The sequence below is a fragment of the Equus caballus genome, chromosome 16 (genome assembly GCF_041296265.1).
Source record: "Equus caballus isolate H_3958 breed thoroughbred chromosome 16, TB-T2T, whole genome shotgun sequence".
Taxonomy (NCBI): domain Eukaryota; kingdom Metazoa; phylum Chordata; class Mammalia; order Perissodactyla; family Equidae; genus Equus; species Equus caballus.
Window position 1 is genome coordinate 27113666 of NC_091699.1, and position 18406 is coordinate 27132071.

Sequence of the window (18406 nt, forward strand, 5' to 3'; positions counted from 1 at the left end):
CATTTCATGGATGTTCTCATAACAAATTAGATTAAAAGACAAATAAATCCTATGCTTCCCCTTCAAGAGAAATAGACTTGTGCTAGTTACTATGGCAACTACATACAATTCCAACTATTAACTTTCTTATTACAGGAAAAAAATCAATAATGACTTAGATTACTTAAGATAACATATAGCTTTGGAAGACACCTGTTTATTTATTCAATATTATTACAAAAACTGCTTTACTATGAAAAATGGAAGACAGATACTTTTTTAAAATGAATATGCCAAAAGTGAAGCAAGTGTTAGCAAAACCAGCCAGACTGCCCACATCATGGCTCCAACACGTGCCTAGACTAATTATGCGTAAAACATAATTCATTCTGGGCAGTCACGCTAGCTGTAATTGTGCATGTTATGCTCATAAAAACATATCACTAACCTTTGCAATTTCCTTTAAAATTAAAACAGCAGTTAACTTTCTTTCAGGTCGACTAAATGTTTCTGCCCTGGCTATTCTAGAACCGGGTTAGCATACTAAAACATAAATCAATGAGGGCTTTTTCCTAGAAAGGCTGTCCAGTGAAATATTATTTATTTATCATTTGGGATTTATCTAAACAATTGTTTGACCCACATGACACCCAGGAACAGGTTTGACTCTTGCGGCTTTTTGTTTTGTCTCTAATTTTTGTGTCACGGATTTGAATGCTATGTTTTACAATTGAGCAAACAGAGCATCAGGAGTAGTTGGAGGGGAGGAGCAGAAAACACAAGCCCAGTTCCCAGAAACAGAACATCCTCGTCTCTTCAAAATAACCTTTATCTATTCAGTTTGTATGGCCCCTGATGACACAGCCTAAGATCTCAGTGTCCCACATAGGTTTGTCTTTGCTTTGAAGGAAAATTGTGTGATGGAAAAATACCTTCCACTTTTTATTCTAACCTCATTCACTTTATTAATCAGAAATATGTTGGGGTCTTTTTCGTAAAAAAACAAAAGACACCCTCAGTCCAAACACTGCCTCTATATACCTTCATCCTCTCTTTCCCTCAAAGCAGCGGATCAAAAAGGAAATAAAATTATTTGGCTTTTTGTTTGTTTGTCTGTAGCCAAAGGACCGAAATGAAAATGAAGCTGCATGACATCTGCTGACCAAAAGGGTTGGTTTTATCCTTCACACTGAAAATGGGCCTCATGCTTTAGAGGTGAAAAGAATGTGTTATATTTTTATCTCAGTCCTCTTGTTCCACTCACCGAACAATAGCATCAAAAATTTGGCTTGATGTGTCAAAAATTTTACTCTTATTTCAACCTAAAATCAGTAAAGTGCAAGACATAAAGGTACAGCTCAGAATGTTTCATGATTCTCTGAATACTCAGATCTGGGAGAGCCGTGGCTATTTGCATTATTTTTTCATATAGATGATGGTAAGGCATTGAAGGAAACCAGAATATGCCACTCCAAATATACCGCTTTGACATATGGATTATTTTGAATTAAAGGCACTTGAGAAACAACAGGTGCAAGAAAGACACATTGACCCCTCTTTTTCTTCCTGAAAGCAGGAAATAAAACTCCCATGTAAAAGATACCCTCCCTGTACCAGGAGGAAAGAAGACATTCTCACCAGCCCAGAGATGACACCTGAGGAATCTGCAAAGAAATCTTGCTCCGTTAGTTTCCTCCTGTATATTCACCCATAGTTTACAGCCCTTGGAAGGCGAAAACTACTTTCCTTTGTCCTGTGATTTCGCTACAATTGTATTGTTTTTCATTGAAAATGCGATATAAGCTGGAATTCTAAACTGCCATTTTGAGCGACTCTGGGTTTAGGTTTCTCCTGTGTGATGTGCGTTGCTTGTGTTAATAACCTGTTTGCTTTTCTCTTGTTAATCTGTCTTTTTTGTTACAGGGGTCTCAACTAAGAAGTCTGAAGGGTAGAGGAAAAATTATTTTTTACCCCTACAGGATAAAAATAAGACTAATGGGTGCCATTTTAGCTAACTTCCTGGATAATAGCATTCATGCAGATGCATCTGACATCACCATAAATAGAGACACCAGTAGAGTGGCCTATTAGAGAATGAAGAAGCTGACCTATAGTTATTCCTACATTCACTGAAGAAACTGATCAGGTCAAAACATATCCTAGTTTTTCCATTCATCTCCATTGGCTTCATAATCACTTTACTTTCTACATTGCCACTATGGTCCCCCAATCTCTTATTTATCCATCAACTTCTTTCTCACTGAACCCTCAAAAGAAGAAAATCAAAATAATTCTTAGCAACTATCTGGACACATTTCAACAATGGCTTCTGCCACATTAAATATAGTTCTACAAATGAGAAAGTCAACAACAACCACATCTAATTTGAAGATTAGATATGAGTGGAGAAACACTGTGTTCACATCTCCATATTGGACTTTGACTTTATTGAATCTGTCGTCATTAGGTCATCAAGCAGTGTTTAGCTGGACCAAGCCTGCTCCACGAATGGCAGCTTCTAATGGATAGCAATAATCAAAATGACAACAGCATCTTACGTCCTTTTTCACGACCATTCAAACCATTTCCTTACATACAGCCAGTGTCTCCCTGTTTTCCAACAGATATTGAATGCTGACAAATACATAATTACTTTTACAGGCAGCAAATATTATTTAGTGCATTATTGCTGAAGTTGCATACCTTACTGGATGCATTTTACCAAGGTCTGACATAAGCACTGAGGAGTAGAGACTTTGATCATGTTTGTTTGACAAGGTAACTTTATGGTAAATTTCAGTTAATACATCATTTTCCAGATGGTAATACTCTTTCTCCAAATGGTTAGTTGATTTGCCTTAGGTAACACAGCTATTTTGAGACAAAGCTCACCCTTCATCTAATTGATTTTGCCTTCAGGAGACTAGAATTCCCACCATTCACTTGAAGGCTACGGGTTTTCAAATGGGGCAAATATTTACATTTGTTTAGATGAGTCTATTCTAGATAGACTGCTGATTCCCAAAGTAGCCTTTAGAAGCTTATAAACTGTATTAATTCATGTCCAAAATTTATGAGCTGATCTCATCTAATGACATATAAATCATATCAAATACATTTTTACTGATCGCTTTTTTAAATTGTCATTGTTTGTTTCAAAAGGGAATTTAAATTCCATGCTGAGTTCCACTCATCAATTATACATCCTCAAGTTAGATGCGATTATTCCCAAAGCAATCACCTTGAATTGCCATTTGTCTACAGCTCTGAATATGGTCATCACCCTCCTGGTTTTGGATGGACTGGGAGAAAGCATGCCAAAACAGCTTGGGACATTTATCCATCTTGTGCAGGATAAAACAAAACAAAAAATGAAATAGGATGTCAAAATTTGGAATATTTAGTTTGGTTTTTGTTTTGTTTTGGTCACTGAGAATGCTAGTTTCTTTATTCTCCTTCTATCTTGAAATCTCAGAAATTCATTTTTGATATTAAAGCTTTTTACTCTAATGAACAGAAAGTAAATCACAACAAAATGTGTACGTGCAATAGCTATTCACGTAAATACATACACTTTTAATCTTTTCATTTATTCTCTTCAATTAGTAAATGAGGACCTGTTTTAATGTTATTTATCCATATTTCCTGCATGATATTGGATACATAATCACTTCACTTAGATTTATATGTTAACAGGGAAAATGTAACACCTTCCACACAGTAAAATTAGTATTTCTATAAAGAATTTGGAGAAATGTATTCCTTAAAGTCTTTGTGCCTAATCAGAGACCCCCAGACCACATCTCTCACTCATCATCTCTCTCTCTTCCCCTCTCCTCTTTCTTGCACACACACACGTTACTTCACTGTATATTTCCTAGAAAAGCTATAATGTGGAATATTGTCTTCCATATGGAAGCACAAATACTCTATGGTTTCAAAAGTAGTAATTGTCTCATGACTAGATTTTTGTAAGAAAGAATTTGGCTGAGTCAAGTACCATGATATAAAATGTTCTTCCATTTCAATCTGCAACTCAATGTTACTAAGGAGGACTTTTGTATAATTATTGCAAACAAAACTTACCTGTAGCTAATTATTTAACCATTGTATTTCAGGCTGTGTGATGTTAGAAATGCAGCTCTTTCTCCTACTTCTACTTTTTCTCTCCTTTTCAAATCAATGATACACAAGTTATTCACTCATCTCAAGTTTTTGTATTTAAAGAAGAAACACTTGATTCTATGCAGGAATTCTCTTTCTTCAGTCATGTTTTATTACACATTTATCAAGGTTAATTTTTTCGCATCAATTGATTTAAACATTTTCATTAGCATTCAACATTTCAAAAGATTACACTGAGAAAAATGACCTATGGGTCAGATATCCAGAAACACCTTTGAATGATAAAAATACGAGCAGGTGAGAAAACTTGAAAGCAGTTAATCTAAAAACACCAATTTCCAGCTTTGCAATGGAAATTCAATCTTCTGCCAAAAATTAATTTGATATTTCTATAGAAACAACCTGGTGATCACCTTCCTCTCTTATAGGTGCTATGATGCACATGTCCATCGACTTCAGATGCACTTCAACACACATAACAAGTGGCTGGTCATTTTCCTAAAGGGGGAGGAGAAGAGTGAGAGAAAAACAGGAAAGGGAGGACTTTAAAAACAACTATTAACACATTAACTGCATTTTTTATCCTTCATAAAAATTTATCCATTGAAAACTGAGCGTTAACTTTTAGAAAGGTGTTTTTTCTAAGCTGTTCAAAGATCTTACGGAAGTTAATCTAGGAATACTCCAATTCACAGGATGAGAAAAAATGCCATGGAATGAATGTCGTTACTATGTTGAGGTAGACAAATGGCTACAATTTCAGAATCTTACCAATCTCTGAACTTACACCTCCAACATATGACTCCAGAGAGGATACCTGCTTACTTCCAGGTATGCATCCTCCTTGTATCCTTCAGGCGAGCGCCTGGCACTGCTGATATTTGGGACCAAATAATTCTTTTTTTAGGGACAGTTCTGTGCACTGTAGGATGTTTAGCAGCATCCTGGCCTCTGCCCACTAGGTGCCTGTGGCACCTCCCATCCACATTTGTAGGAACCAACAATATCTCCAGATATTGCCAGTGTCTCATGGCAGAGAGGGACAAATTTGTCCCCAGTTGAGAACCCTTGAGCTAGAGGAGGAAAAAAATAACAATTAAAAAAATAAAAATCCTAGAAATTATGTTTATAATATGTGCCTTAATTTAGGTCCCCCAGAAGATAACCCTAATGTAAGGATTTGAGCACGTCGTCTATTTGGGAGAGGGTCCCAGGAAATGCTAGTAGAGGAGGGAAAAAGTGACACAGAGAAGGAAGAAGCCAGTAGGGTTAGTTAAGGAGGAGATTACTGCTGTATGCCACTGGGGCTTAATCTTGCCAGGATCCCTGGGAGACTGTGAAGACCATGCCTAAGTTTTGTCCCCACTGAGAGCTAAGGGTGATGAGGTATTTGTTCTTCAACTCCCCTCCCTAATTGCTTGCAGCTACTCCCAAGATCATTGGCTCTCTGGTACTTTATGCCTGCCTCATGGTGAGCTGTGCATACCCCGTGGCCAGAGAAAGTTCTCAGGGAGAGTGACAGGTGTCTGCAGCAGAAACTACAGCATTGGTGCTCAAAGTGTGATTTCTGAACCAGCAGCATCAGCCTCACCTGAGAACTTATTAGGAAGGCAAATTCTCCAGCAGCACCCAAGACATAGAAGAGGAAATTTGTAGCTGAGGCCCGGCAATCTGTTTTAACACGGCCTCCACGTGATTCTGATGCTGGCTCAAGTGTGGGAAGCACTGGTCCAGGGCAGTTACTCCCCGAGCAGTCCTTTCAGAATGTCTGGAGATATTATTGGTTGTTCACAACTGGGAGAGGAAGAGTACTACCGGCATCTGGTAGGTGAGGCTAGCAATTCTGCTAAACATCCTACAATGTACAGAAGATCCCCCCACAAGAAGGATTTATCCTGCCCAAAATGTCAACAATGCCAAGCTTGAGAAAGCCCGGTCTAGAGGAACGGAGAGTGATGAAGAAATAAGGGTGGGGCATCAACAGTGTCTCTCATATTATGAGTGTCACTTTCTTGTGTGTTTGTTTAATTTTCTTCCAAGTGCTGTTGTGTTTTCAATATTGCAAACATTAGCAAACATCCAACTAGTCAATGTAGCTGCCATGTACGCACTGCTGCTGCTCTTGCTTCTTTTCAATCTGGTAAGCCACTTCCACTTATAAAGCCTCCTTTTCACCTCTCCTCCACTAGTCTCTTTGGAATGACCTTTTCTCTTGAGGAAGACAACCTGCTCTTCCAGAAATCCCTTATCTTTCTTTGCTGCATACAGCTAAAATGGCTGTCACCATCCCAATGTCTCCTGTCACATTTATCCATGATTTCTAACCTAAGGGCTCCCTTCAGAAACACAGGTTCCCTTCCCTATGAGCAGGATGCTGTCTAATCATCAAATCCGCTCCGTTTCCAGCTCCTATAAACCTCACAAAAGGTGGCAGGATTAAGATCTCCTCTCTGATTTTAGTTTCTCAGTTTCAGGTGAATAAAGTTGCCATTAAAATACTCTGGTCTCATCCAACTTCATAACAAAGCATCATAAATATAATCATAATAACTAACATGCCTTGGAATTTACTTCAGGGTAGCACATTCATTTAGAATGTATATACCCCACATCATGGATGTGTTGTCCTAACTGTTGCTGTAAACAACCAAAAGTCAGCATCCATTCTGTTTCAAGCTGTGTGTGCTAATTAGTTTGTGAACTGTAGTAGGAAGAATTTTAGCTCCCATGACTTTGCCTCCCAGTGTTACCTCTGTGACTGTTACATGGCAAAAAGTGCTTGGCAGATGTAATAAAGGTTACTAATCAGTTGATCTTAAAATAGTTATAGCATCCTGGACCATCCAGGGGAGCCCAACGTAATCACACAAGTTCTCACGAGCAGAAATAGAAGAGGATGTCAGGGAGAGTCTGCAGAAGGAAATCAGAGAGATGCCAACTGCAAGAAGGGTTCGGATGTGCTGTTTCTGGCTTTGAAGATGAATGGGGCGTAAGCCAGGGAATGAAGGTGGCCTTAAGAAGCTGAGAATGTTTCCCAGCTGACAGCCAGCAAGGAAATGAGGACTCAGTCTTACAACCACACAAAACCAAATTCCTGCAACAATGTGAATGAGCCTGGAAACAGATTCTACCCAGACACTTCAGATGAGAGCCCAGGCTAGCGGACACCTGACGCCTTAATTTCAGCCTTGTGAGACCCTAAGCCAGACCACCTAATTAAGCCTACCTGAACTTCTGACCTCAGAACTATAGGGTAATAAAATGGGTGTTGTTTTAAGACACCAAGTTTGTGCTTTGTTATGCAGCAATTAAACGCTATTGTGCAAACAGTATTTCCCTTTATGCTCATGGCAACACTACAAGGCAAGGTTTTCTATTTCCATAATTGAGAAAAACAGAGGCTTAGAAATATTGAACTTCTTGATCAAGGTTCCACAGTGGAGAAGTCAGAGAGTTGGGGTCAGAATTTAGACCTGCTTGTCACTAAAGACTGTAGCCTTACCAACAATTCAATTCTGCCTTCAAAAGGCAAGCTATCAGAAGTTAAGAACAAGTTGTTTTAACTTATTGATTTATTTGGTGATACTCCCTAATGGATTTGAATAATTGAGTCATTCACGCTAAGATTAGATGAGACTAGTCAGGAAAAAAATAATCCATAAGTCACATAGGCATTAGAATAAATGACTTCCATTAGGTTTTGGGGGTACTAAATGCTATATAAACTGGTCTGGAGAATATGATTGTAAGATAAAGTTTGTCATCTAGTTGAAATGAGCACAAACAGAACATTTGCAAGTATTTATTTCACTTAGTACAAGATAAGAAGAGTATTGATGCTGGAGTAGACTTCATGGTGGTGGGCTCTTCCTTTCATTCTTTCCCTCCCCCTCTCAATTCTAACACTAAATTAATTCTTTTGAAAGCAACAGACCCTCTCAGTACAAAGTCAACATTAAGGACCTCCCCACAAAGACACTGCAAACGTTATGCAATGTTGGATGGTCTTTTCTTCATTTTTCACGTTCTTATCTAAATCAGCAGTGAGGCACAGCAGGTTTCATGAGGCCTTCTGTATAAATACAATTGTACTTAACTCAGCGAGAGAAACTTGAAAGTGAACACATTAAGCACTACACACTTTTATTTCACATATAATGCCATGAGAAAAGGAAAGGCTACCAAAAGAGGTTAAAAAAATGAAGATGAATAAGTAAAATATGTTCGTGACAGGATAACAATCTGGGACCAGCTGCTGCTGAACAAGCATTTATTATTACCATCCATCTGAGGTTTCGTAGAAAATAGAATTTCCAGAAAGGCACCGAACAGGAAATGCATATCTGATAATCAAATATGCAAAGCTGCCGGCTCCTAAGGATAACGCTTTTCCAGAGAAACACTTGAACCTATTTAAGAAACATTTAAATAACTCAAAGCTTGTGTTGGGATAAAAGGAACAGAGCTCAGATCCATAGATAAGCAGACTCAGAAATAAATTCTATATTATTTTGGCAGAGAAACCTGCTAGTAACTTCAGGATCTCCCTAGTTTGTCCTAAGCCTGAAAGTTTGAAAGTATTTTTCTGGTGAATTGACCCTTTCTCAGAATCTATACTGCCACCCCCTTGGTCTGAGCCATCTTCATCTCCCACCTGGATTGCTGCAGACCTGCAAGCTGGTCTCCTGATTCCACCTGTGGCCTCTCTGTGACCTGGCTGCAATATACCAGCCAGAGCAATCCATTTAAAATGTAAGTCAAATCAGACCATTTCTCCTCTCAAAACCCTCCAACCCTCCATTGGCTTCCCATTTCATTCACAGTCAACGTCTAAGTCTTCAAACGCACTGTGATCTGTCCCGCCTCCCACATCCCTTGCTTCCCTGACCTCAGTCCCTACTACTCTCCCTTTAATCTCACTCTGCTCCAGAGTAGTCTCTGGTCTCTTCATTGCTCCTCAAACAAGCTAGGCAAGCTTCCACATTAAAGTCTTTGCATTTGCTGTTCCTACTTCCTGCAAAACTCTTCCTCCATACCTGCATGATTCTTTCTTGAAATGTTCATATTTCTTAAAGCAACCTGCCCTCCCACTCAGGTTGAAAAACACATTCTATCCCCCTACTACACCTGATCCTTCTTATTCTGCTCTATTTCTTTTTTTACCCCCTACACCCTCCATCACTTTCTACCTTAACATAATTCACTTAGTAGGTTTACTGTTGATGGTCTCCTTTCTTCCGCTAGATTTGGATGTCCAACAGGACATGGCTTTGCCAGTATCTAAAAAAGTGCTGTCCAGGAGAAACACAATGAGAGCCATAAATATAATGTAAAGTTTTTTGGAAGCTTGATCAAAATATTAAAAGGCAACAGGTGAAATTAAAGTAAGCTATATTTATTATATGTAATAATATACATCTCTAAAATATTGTCACTTCTACCTGTGACCCCGGCCACATTTCAAATGCTCAATAGGCACATATGGCTATTGGCTCCAGTATTGGATAGCTCAAATCTGGAACAATCCTGACACATAGTAACTTCTGAATATGTTGGTTTAATTTACTGATGTTCAATTTGTTGAAAAAATGAATAAATGAGATTCCAGGGGAGTCTTGTCTGAAGTTAGCTGTCCTGTGGTAAGTGATCACTGTTCTGTCCTCATCTTGGCCCAAACTTCAGCATGAGGGAATTGGTGTTCTCTCTCCCTCTGAAGCACATCACTTGTCATATTGAGATTTAAGTCACTACAAGAGGTTTCCCTTCCAAGTCCCAAGTAACTTCCCCAAAGACTTGCAATTCTTATCTTTCTTGGTGCGTGGATGCCTTCTAGGAATATGATGAAAACAATGAACCCCTTTCAAAGATAATACATTCACACACACATACACACACACAGAGGACACATTTTGCACACTATTTCAGGGGCTTCATGGAACACTGGTTAAGAACCCTCATGATAGCTTAAGCTAGCAGGTAGGTTTTCAGGATTAATTCACTTAAAATGACCCTCAAAGCTCGAATTCTTCTGAATCTCTAAGCCTACAGCCCAGATAATTCCAAATCTGTGGAGCTCTGAGCAACCTCATCCAATCAACCCTTCCTCTCACTTTCCACCTTCCCACCTGGGATTAAGTAAACCCACATATATTTTCCTCAATGTTTCCTGACTCTTCCCATTCTCTCAAACTTGATTTTAACACAATTCTTCCATTTTCAAGTCCCTGCTACTGTTTTTCAGCTGATGAGCTAATATTTACAGATATATATTCAAAGTTGTGTCCTCTTTTCAGAATAAATGGTTTTCCAAAATATATACGAAGTGGGGCAGCTGGCTGTTCATCACAGATGGTTACTTCTCCTCTAACTTTCAATGGGCTCTGTATTTTCTGCATTAATCTTCCTAACAATGTATAAATTGGATTTGCATTCAACAAGGCCACATATAGTGCCTGAAGTCTGCAACTACTTATCTTTGGCAAGTAGGAAATACTATAAATATCCTTGGTGTGTGGAAAGCACACGACCACACAAAAAAAGGATACATTCTTATTTTCTAAGATGTATCTGGAGCAGATGCTGTCTGTGCCCTATCAATAATCCCCAACACTTATCGAGTCAGGGCCCACTCTTACAACTATGAGCCCATACATTTCTTTCCCTGAAGAATTTTCCTTTCCACTGGAGCCCATTTTGCCATATGCACCATAGCCCAGAAGTGTTGGAGAATTAACCCTTCAATTAATGACTCATAAGATCTGGTGTACAACATACAGGAGTGTTGGTGTATAAATCCTTGCCCATTGGGTGGGATAACTCAGAGCTGTGTATTTCATCCTACCTCCTAGAGTTTCCACAGAAGCATCAAGTTCCATTCACTTACAGTGGTCGCTGACTTGAAATGCACCTTTTAGAGGCTGCCTTCTCTCCCCTTCCCTTCCACACTTCTCCACTCTTTCAGCATTTCCTGGGATCATATCCCAGGAATTTTCTTATCTAAAATTTGGCTTCTGGAGGAATCCAATCTAAGACATGTCCTCTGCCAAAGGTCTCCATGAGACAGTGATACAAATGAAAATTATTTAGTGGTCTAGAAATAAACACTGAAGTCAACGAATGAACTTAAGTAACGGGATAAAATCTATGATATTTGATAAACTGATCATGTCTTCTGAATAATAAGAAGTAACAATTATAACAATAAAAGGTACAATACAAAAATTTGTTGTAAGGCACTTGTAGAGAGAGGATATTGAGCTGCATTCAGTGAATCCATATGACAAACTCATTGTCATTGTTCAAATTTAGAAGTAAAGACAGGCAACTTCCGATTCGACAGTACCCACTCAGTGTAGATCATGGGCAAAGCACAGGATAGGTGACGAAATATGAAACGTTAAGTACTATTCAATTTAACTATGGTTATTATAATCATTGTTAATAATAAGAGCAGGTAACATTTGTTCAATGCCTATAATACACAAAGGATATTACTTGTTTTATCTCATTTCGTCTTCCCAATAAACATATGGGATAGAGAATTCCATCCCCAATTATTAACTAAGGACACTGAAATTCAGAAATATTAACACACCCAAATTTAGAGAACAAATAACTAGTAGACTTAGGAAAAATAACCAGATATATTTGACTCTGCAGCATTTTGGTAGCTTAGCATCCATTCTGCCTTCTGTTCACAGTCATTTGGCAATCTCTCTCTCCTCCATTTGTAGTCAGTGCAATAGGTGTGGGACCTTCACGGGGAGAGCAGGTGATACAGTCTCAGCCTGTGTGATTGGTTTGTGATGAACTGGAGTCAATGAGGTGCCATGGCACATTTGCTAGGACATCTGAGAAAGGAACTCTCATCTTTCCTGAAGGATTTAAAGCTGAGACGAAATAAATTTTGCAAGTGCTAAAGTGATACGCAAACATGAGGAGAACCAGATGCAGAAGAGATTGAGGAACTATATCTTGCGGGGACATCGCTGGAGCCTCTTCTCTGAATTGAGTGTGATGCTACTCAACTTCCTTAGTATCACAGTTGCATGACACAATTAATTCCATTACTACTTAATCCAGTTTTAGTTTAGCTTTTCTGTTTCTTAGAATTGAAGGGAAAATGACTAATATTGAGCCCTAAATTCACTCGCAATCACAAGCCTCATCTCTAGAACTGTGTGACCTCTTTCAAACATGCAGTGTACAAGATTCTGTACTATTTTGTGAGGATGTTATTACTTTTACTTTTCTTTCTTTTAACATTACACATGATTTTCCCTGTATGGGAATCTATAGTTTCATGGTTTTTCATTCTGTACATTTGCAGATCTTTTTAACAGACAATGCAAATTCATTCTCCATTCTACCAGAGTAGTTTTTATTGAAAAGGACATATATTCTTCCAATTACTATAGCTTCTGCCCTTGCCCTCATACAGTCTTTTCTCAGCATAACAGCCGGAGAGATTTTGTTTTGAAAAATGGCAACAAAATGAGATACCACTTCACACACACTAGGATGGCTATAATCAAAAAAGCAGACAACAGCAAGTGTTGGTGAGGATGCGAAGAAATTATAGCTCTCACACATTGATGATGGGAACGTAAAATGAGGCAGCTGCAGTTTAAAATAGTTTGTTGGTTCTTTAAAAAGTCAAATATAGAATTACCATGTGACCCAGCAATTCCACTCCTTGGTGTATACTTAAAAGAAGTGATAAAAGGTAATCAAACAAATACTTGTACATAAAGGTAGAAACAACCGATGAATGGATCAACTGATGACTGGATAAACAAAATATGGTATATACATACCATGGAATATTATATAGCCATAAAAGGAATGAAGCACTAATACATGCTATAACTTCGATGAACTTCAAAAACATTACGCCAAGTGAAAGAAGCCAGATGCCAAAGGTCGCAAATTGTGTGATTCCATTTATATGATATTTCTAGAATAGGTAAATTCATAGAGATAGAAAGCAGATTGGTGTTTGTTAGGGCCTAGGGGGATGGGGAGTGGGGAATGAGTGCTTAATAGGGATAAGGTTTTCTTTGGGCCTGATAAAAATATGGTGGAACTAGACAGAGGTGGTAGTTGTATAACATTGTGAATGTAGTAAATGCCACTGAATTGTTCACTTGGCTAATTTTATATTACGTGGGTTTCACTTTTTTTAAAAAAGTGGGGAAAAAATAGCAGTTCGAATCACTCAGCTTGTCAAATCTTCCAATGGCTTCTCATTCCACTCACGGTAAAAGATGAAGTCCTTACCGTGCCCTGCAAGAACCCACACAGTCTGATTGTCTTTACTTCTCTGCAGCCTTTGTGTTCTACTCTTACCCTTTTCATTTCACATCTGCCTCCTTGCCATTCCTTAAACACTCATGTCTGCTCTCTCCAACTGCCCAAGGATTTCATATTTTTGAGTTTTATTTTTACTTATTTATCTGTTTATTTTTTATTGCGGTAACATTGGTTTATAGCATTATACAAATTTCATGTATACATCATTATATTTCGATTCCTGTGTCGATTACATCATGTTCACCACCCAAAGACTAGTTACAATCCATCACCACACACATGTGTCTAATCACCTCTTTTGCTCTCCTCATTCCCTGCTTCCCCTCTGGTAATCACCAGTCCAATCTCTGTGTCTACATGACTGTTTGTTGTTGTTTTTATCTTCTACTTATGAGCGAGAGCATACAGCATTTCACTTTCTCCCTCTGACAAATTTCAGTCAGCATAATACCCTCAAGTGCCATCAATGTTGTCACAAGTGGCCTGATTTCATGGTTTCTTATGGCTGAGTAGTACTCCATTGTGTATATATACCACACCTTCTTTATCCACTTGTTCCTTGATGGGCACTTAGGTTGCTTCCAAGTCTTGGCTATTGTGAATAACGCTGCAATGAACATAAGGGTGCATGTATCTTTACACATTTGTGTTTTCAAGTTCTTTGGATAAATACCCAGCAATGGAATAGCTGGTGTATATGGTAGATCTATTCTTAATTTTCTGAGGATACTCCACACTGCTTTCCATAGAGGATGCACCAGTTTGCACTCCCACCAGCAGTTCCCTTCGCTCCACATTCTCTCCAACACTTGTTGTTTTCTGTCTTCTTAATTATAGGCATTCTGATGGGAGTGAGGTGATGTCTCATTGTGGTTTTGATTTGTATTTGCAAATTTTGCATAGTTAATGATGTTGAACATCTTTTCATGTGCCTGTTGGCCACCTGTATATCTTATTTGGAGAAATGCCAGTTCAGATGTTTTTCTCATTTTTTAACTGGGTTGTTAGTTTTTTTGTTGTTGAGATGTATGACTTCTTTGTTCTTTGTATATTTTGGATGTTAACCCCTTATCTGACATATGGTTTGCAAATATATTCTCCCAATTGTTAAGTTGTGTTTTCGTTTTGTTGATAGTTTCCTTTGCTGTGCAGAAGCTTTTTAGTTTGATGTAGTCCCATTTGTTTATTTTTTCTGTTATTTCCCTTGCCTGCTCAGACATGGTACTTGAAAATATGCTGCTAAGACCGATGTCAAAGAGTGTACTGCCTATGTTTTCTTCTAGAAGTTTCAAGGTTTTGGGTCTGACATTCAAGTCTTTAATCCATTTTGAGTTAATTTTTGCATATGATGTAAGATAATGGTCTACTTTCATTCTTTTGCAGGTGGCTGTCCAGTTTTCCCAACACCATTTATTGAAGAGACTTTCCTTTCTCCATTGTATGGCCTTGGCTCCCTTGTCAAAAATTAGCTGTCCAAAGACATGTGGGTTTATTTCTGGGCTCTTGATTCTGTTCCATTGATCTCTGTGTCTGTTTTGGTGCCAGTACCATGCTGTTTTGGTTACTATAGCTGTGCAGTATATTTTGAAATCAGGGAGTGTGATACCTCCAGCTTTGTTCTTATGCCTCAGGATTCCTTTGGCTATTTGGAGCCTTTAGTTCTTCCACATAAATTTTAGGCTTCTTTGTCCTATTTCTGTGAACAATGTCGTTGGAACTTTGATAGGGATTGCATTGAATCTGTAGATTGTTTAGGAAATATGGACATTTTAACTATGTTAATTCTTCCAATCCAAGAGCACAGAATATCTTTCCATTTCTTTGCGTCTTCTTCAATTTCTTTCAATATGTTTTATAGTTTTTAGTGTACAGATCTTCCACTTCTTTGGTTAAGTTTATTCCTAGGTATTTTTCTTTTTGTTGCAATTGTAAACAGGATTTTATTCTTAATTCCTCTTTCTACTACTTCATTTTTAGTGTAGAGAAATGCATTTTTGTATGTTGATTTTGTATCCTGCAACTTTACTGTATTCATTTACTATTTCTAAAAGTTTTTTAGTGGATTCTTTAGAGTTTTCTATATATAAAATCATATCACTTGCAAATAGTGAGTTTCACTTCTTCCCTTCCAATTTTGATCCCTTTTATTTCTTTTTCTTGCCTGATTGCTCTGGCTAAGGCTCCTGATACTATGTTAAATAAGAGCAGTGACAGTTGGCATCCTTGTCTGGTTCCTGTTCTTAGAGGGATGGATGTCAGTTTTTCTTCACTGACAATAATATTAGTTGTGGGTTTGTCACATATGGACTTTATTATGTTAAGGTACTTTCCTTTTATACCCATTTTATTCAGAGTTTTTATCATAAATGGACGCTGTATCTTGTCAAATGCTTTCTCTGCATCTATTGAGGGGACCATGTGATTTTTATTCTTCATTTTGTTAATGTGGTGTCCCCAAGGCTTTTAAACTTGCAGTTCCCTCTTTCTGGAATATTCATCCTTCAGATGTCTGCACAGCTCACTCTTTCCCCTCCTTTGGGACTCTGCTCAGCTGTTACTTTTAAAGTGAGGCTTTTTCTGATCAAAATATTTAAATTGCATTTCCTCACTGACAGTATTGCCTACTCATCTCTTCCTTCCTTTATTTTCCTGAAGCACTTATCACTATCCAATACGTTAGATATTTGATATATTTTATTTCTTTCCCACTCCAGAATGTAAGATCCATGAGGACAGGGTCTCTCTTCTGTTGTCTGCTGTGTCTCCAGTGCCAAAGCCAATGGCTGGCACATCGTAGACAGTCTAGTCATTCTACAAATACTGACTTCCTTCTAGCTCTATGCTCAATGAATCAGATGCTCTAGTGAGGGAATCCGACTCAATGCTGAGTTAGATGGAGAAAAAGGCAATTGTGCTGTGTTCCTTGTGTGGCTCATCACTTGGGCTGAGTGGTTCTGGAGTTGGCAGTTAAAGCTGCATCTTTCTGTTCAGGGCTCAGACAGTGGCTACCTTGGGGGCCGACTACTGTAATGAGTTTTGAGAATCATTCTTGGAAGCTCAGAATAGAGTATGATTCTTTAATCTTCCCAATCATTCTATCAGATATTTAAGCCACTTAATGAATCCCTTGGTGCTTAATCTAGTAAGAACGTATGGATTCTGTTGTCTTTGAATGAGAACCTGACTGATATAATATGATACGGGTAGAAGAAAATCATGTAGCTATTCTGCATTCAGTTTAATAAACTGTCCCATTTCTCAATTAGGCAAATATCTACTATCTCAAGAGTGCTTGCTGCTAAATATATATGTATATTTATATATATAATTTTATTTATATATTTAAATTATATATAAATTATATTTTTGTATTTATATTTTATGTTTATATATTTATATTATATATGTTATTTTAATGTATAAATTATAATATATAATATATAAGTATATATATTTATACATATAATTTGATGCAGAGAATTTCTGCTCCCTGCACCCCTAGGTTATAAATTCATTACTTAAAAAAAAAGTGTGCTGAATTATTAAAATATCTATCCCCGAAAGTGAGTAATTTACTTTCTTGCGCTAAATAACAGAATTGCTATCCATGAGCAGCACTATTTGTTAGTTCTAAATATTCTTTTCCTACATTTCCGTATCAAGCAACTATTGTTGCCTAACCAAGAACCACGGTATCTTGGTGGTAACAATAAGAAATTATTTACCGCATGTCTCTGGGTCAGCTGGTTGGTGCTGGCTGATCTGGAAAGAGATGGTCTGAGGGACCCAGAGCTGGCCCCTGTCACTTCTCCACATTCCATTGGCTAAAGCAAGCATCATGTATGTCCAAAGGTCAAGAAGTGGAAAACACACTCCACCTGTTTTTGAAAGAATTTCAAAGTCTCATGGCAAAGAGCAAGAATTTGGGAAGGGATGAAAAATTGGGCCCAATGACTCAACCTATCCCACCATCTCTAGCTTCCTTATTAGGAGATTCAGAGCAATCAGAAACGGTCCCTGATTTTATTATTAGTTTTATTATTTTTAATTTTAAATAATTGGGGAGATACATTTTATAGTTCCTGTTTTTTAAAAAGTAGCAGTCAAAATCCACTTAACAATTTGTGAGTTTAGTTTTTATAAATTATTTACATTTACATTATAAGGAAGTTGATAGAAACTCCTTAATACCACCAGGGAGTACATTTCCCTCTTCTTTAATGAATACCTTTACCCAGCATGTAGGTTGAGTCGAATTCTGAGTCTTTCTCTTTCAGGAAGCCACAGTAGATGACCATACATCTATAAAATGTGACATTTTAATCAAGCCCCAAGCTGTTGGCTAATTACCTTCCACTGCACTTCAAGGAAAACCAGGAGACGTCAGGTTGGTGTAGAGATGAGCACAAAATTGTCCTTAGTCCTTCAGCGATCATCATGAGTACCATGGTATCAAATTACCCAGAAAAGAGAGAGTAGTAAATCCCTCTAAAAGTCATATTTCCAATTTTCTTTTCAATTTCATTTTGGAGTAAATTTAGACACAGGTTTATTCAAAAGCTGACATTTTCTTTCAATATGTCTTTTCTGTGCAAAAAATATGTATAATGGATCTACTAGCAGCACTGGAGACCATTAAGCTACAGAAGCATGAAATCAACTAGAAATTATTATTTTAATTCTATGCACTTGTGCATAACAGAATGAACACTGCGCCAAATAGACCTTCATCGGGACTGTATCTAGTATTCTACATGCTAATGGGGCTTGAAGTTTAGAATACAGATGTGTGGCGATGCAACCAGAGAGATGCACTCAAAATCAAGAGATCAGTTGCCTATTTCCAGAGAATTATCAGCTGCTGAACTAAGAAGTGAGGCAACACATTTGCCGCCCCTCCATTGTCACTTGGCTTTTCTTCTTGGTGATGTAACTGGCCTAACTTGACCTGGTCTTCTAAGGACATAAGATGTGAAATACTCAAGGGATA